The 3,844-nt window shown below is 44.8% G+C and overlaps 1 pseudogene; it reads right to left on the bottom strand.

The window, feature by feature from the left end:
• Window positions 1-2,203: 2,203 nt before the first annotated feature.
• On the bottom strand, window positions 2,204-2,999 carry LOC118014787 (annotated as a pseudogene).
• Window positions 3,000-3,844: the final 845 nt, after the last annotated feature.

Below are 3,844 nucleotides of genomic sequence, written 5' to 3'. Positions count from 1 at the left end.
TTTCACAGAGGTAAAAGTGAGTGTCTGGAGAGTTGACTCAGGTAATCTGGTCACTGGATCACCTTGCCCAGGCTACATAATTTGAAGAGTCTCAGTTTTCCTGTCTGTAATTTGGAAATTATATGTGTTTTCCAAAGTTGCTGTGAGAATTAAATGGAACACAGTAGATGTTTCTTAAATTCAGCTTCTTTTCCTTATCAGTGGATTGATTTGTTCAATGAACAACACTGTCTAACAGACCCTGCACCATGTGCCTAGGGATACAGTCCCTACTTTGCTTCTTTCATGAAACATATTCTATAGGAAGATAAACTTTAAAAAAGTTATTCAAGCTGGTACAGCCACTCTGGAAAACAGTATGGAAGTTCCTCAAGACATTAAAAATAGAGCTACCTTATGACTCAGAAATTGCACTCCTGGGGATTTACCCTAAAGATACAGATGTAGTGAAAAGAAGGGGCACATGCACCCCAGTGTTCATAGCAGCAATGTCCACAATAGCCAAGGTGTGGAAGGAGCCAAGATGTCCTTCAACAGATGAATGGATAAAGAAGATGTGGTCCATATATACAATGGAATATTACTCAGCCATTAGAAAGGATGAATACCCACCATTTGCATTGACATGGATGGAACTGGAGGGGATTATGCTAACTAAGTGAAAAGTCAAGCAGAGAAAGACAATTATTATATGGTTTCACTAATATGTGGAATATAAGGTGTAGCACAGAGGACCATAGGGGAAGGGAGGGAAAACTGAATGGGGAGAAATCAGAGAGGGAGACAAACCATGAGAAACCCTGGACTCCAGGAAACAAATTGAGGTTTGCAGAAGGGACGGGGGTGGGGGATGGGGTAACTGGGTGATGGGCATTAAGGAGGGCACGTGATCTGATGGGCACTGGGTGTTATGTGCAACTAATGAATCATTGAACACTACATCAAAAAGTAATGATGTACTATATCTTGGCTAATTGAACTTAATAAAAAAATAAAAAGTTATTCAAAGAAATATATTAACAGATAATTTTGTAAGGGCTATCAAAGAGAAAGGAACAGGTACATTGACAGATTCTATTTAGATTGGGGTTTGTGCAGAGATGGTCAGGTAAACCATTCTCTGAAAAATAGTAATGCTTTAAGCCGATGCTTGGTTGGTAATAGAAATTAACCAGATAAAAAGTTTTGTGAGTGGTGGAGAGAGCATTTCAGGAATGGAAGACAGCATGTTCACAGACCCAAAGTGGGAAAAGACTTATTGGCCAGAGTGGAAGTGAGCCAGGAGACAGGTGTCTCTGTAGGCTTGGAGGTTTAAATTCCATTATCCCCTCAATCATGTGTGCCATAAGCTTCTCTTCAACGGTGTTCAGAGCCTAGAATCACAAAGTATTCCACCAAAGATGTCTGTCTTTCTCTTTGTCCATGCTTACTTCCTGAAAAATAGTGAATTGGCTTCTTGGGACATAGAACTTGAGTTGTTAAACCAGGGTGATTGTATGTTCTGATTTGTCCAGGACGGTCAGTCCTGGTGTCTGCACATTATCCCCAAGTAATTATTCACAGCATGTCCTTTCGTTCTGAAGTTTGTCTTGTTTTGGGTGATTAATTACATGGTCATCTGACCCTTAACACATGGGATTTGGCCCCAGCCTGGGAGAACTCATTCATTGTGTTTCTGGTTGTCATTATGAGTGGGGTGATGTTCCTTTTTGTGATATTTCCCTTCTTTGGTCGGTTGGGATTACATTGTATTTAAAGCTTTGAGAACGATATCTGGTTAGACAATGGCCATTAAGTAAAGAGTGGCAAGTATTATTGTTGTTGTGGTTGCCATAACCTTCTGTGGAAATGATGATTTCTGCTGTTAGAAGGGTCCTGCAATATGGGAGAACCACAAATTGAACAGAATGTTTAACTCTTCTATAGGAGGAAAGGAAATAATTTTTGGATGCCTACTCTAAGCCAGCCTCTGTGCTGGATACTCCTTATATGGTTCTTTTCAACAGTGTATTTAGATCTTTGTTTCTTTTGTTTGTTTGTACCTTTTTTTTTTTTTTTTGTGAGAAATAGGGACTTTATTAGGCACAGAGTGTGACTGTTGGGCAGAATTACAAAATGGCTACTGGACTTCCTCCCAGGCTGCAGTGCAGTACTCCAGGGGAAGGAGGAGCAGAGGAACATTTGTTTTCTCTGTCCTCCGCCTTCAAGGCTGCATGCGGATGGCCCCACCGAGCCTCATGACCTCTCCATTGATGAGTGGGTTCTCGATGAGGGCTTAAATCAGATGAGCATACTCAGCAGGGTCACCCAGGTGGCTGGGGAAGGACACCTGGCTGGCCAAGAAGTTGCACACTTTTCTGGGAGGCTGGTCAGCAGCAGGGTGCCAAATAGGCCTGGAGCAGTGGCCATCACTTGGAATCCCAGGGGAGCTCGATGCCGAGCAATGGGCAGTGTCATGCCCACTATGACCCCCTTGGAAGCAGAGTAAGCAGCTTGTCCAACCTGGCCCTCAAATGCAGCCAGTTCTGGCAGTGTTGATGATGACCCCACATTGGCCTCCCTGGTCTGGTTGATTCTGGCCCATCTCCCCAGCCACTAGGTGGATCACATTGAAGGCGCCTATGAGATTACATTGAGAACTTTGCTGGAAGTCCTTCAAGGTATGGACCTGATTCTTCTTGAAGTCCTATGTCTTAATGGCCACTGCAATGCCTGCACAGTTGACTGCCACATCCACGTGGCCAACTTTCCTTTTGCTAGAGTCAGGGCTGCTTGCACGGCCTTCTTGGAGATCACGTCAGCTGGGGCAAAGGCACAGTGCTTCCCTAACTTCTTGGCTTGGGCCTTCCCATCGGAGTTGGGCGGGCTCAAAAGCAAAGCAGTGGCCCCTCGCCCCACCAGCTGCTCCACCATGGCCAGACCTGAACTGGAGGCTCCTCTGGTTATTAGAGCCACCAGGTCCTCATGTTCTGACATGCCACAGCCATCTTTAAATCTGTGCTTCTAGACATGGTTTTTTCTCCTCTTGCTTGTAATTCTGGCTCCAACCCTTATTGATGGGTGACTTCAGGCTGATCACTGACCTTGGTGGACCTCAATTTTCTCTTTTGGAGGAGCTTGTTTAAAATGGGAGTTCACATTCAGTTAAGGTGATCAGAGAGTAAGCTCAGAATGGGACTGTAAGGAAAGGTGTGATTGTATTGTTTCTTTTGTTGTCTGAAGAAAGAGGGCTTCTGGAACAGGCTTTGCGATCATGCCTGAGACACCATTGACACCTCCAGTGTGATGCTTTATAACCGTGGGCATGACACCCACACCACCTCTGTGCATGCGTCACGACTGGGGTGGGACTTGACCACAGCCCGATAGCACCACTGGACTCTGGTTTAGCATTCGGGATTCAGAAGTTGGGCAAGATGAGAAGTGGTTTTTCTGCTGGCTGCCGTTTTTGCTTTGTCTTCTCTCTTTAGCACATGACAGGATCTGGCAGAGGTAGTGGTCAGGGGAGTCTGAGGGGGGAAGTAACCTTTTCTCTCATTGGGGGAGATTTGCTCCATTGAAACATGAAGTGCAACTTCGCACGGCTGGGCCCTAGCTGGCCTGCAAAGGTCAGTGTGTTAGCAAACAAAAGTGTTCTTATGTTTTTGTCAATGAAAACTCAGTAAACCGCAGGAAGAGATGACAGTACCTTTCCCACTTCATTCACATGAATGATAATGAACTCCATTGTAGAGCAAGCCTTTGGGCATTATCTGATGCTATTTCTGCTGGCCAGAATTTGCACATCTCCCACATGACTCAGGGTCATGTAGTCTCTTTCCCACTGGGTGACTCTGACAGCTTT

Source organism: Mirounga leonina, unplaced genomic scaffold (assembly GCF_011800145.1).
Source record: "Mirounga leonina isolate KUSES-001 unplaced genomic scaffold, KU_Mleo_1.0 Mir_165, whole genome shotgun sequence".
Lineage (NCBI taxonomy): Eukaryota > Metazoa > Chordata > Mammalia > Carnivora > Phocidae > Mirounga > Mirounga leonina.
The sequence above is the reverse complement of the archived record's forward strand: the minus strand, read 5'-3'. Positions and strand labels throughout refer to the sequence as shown.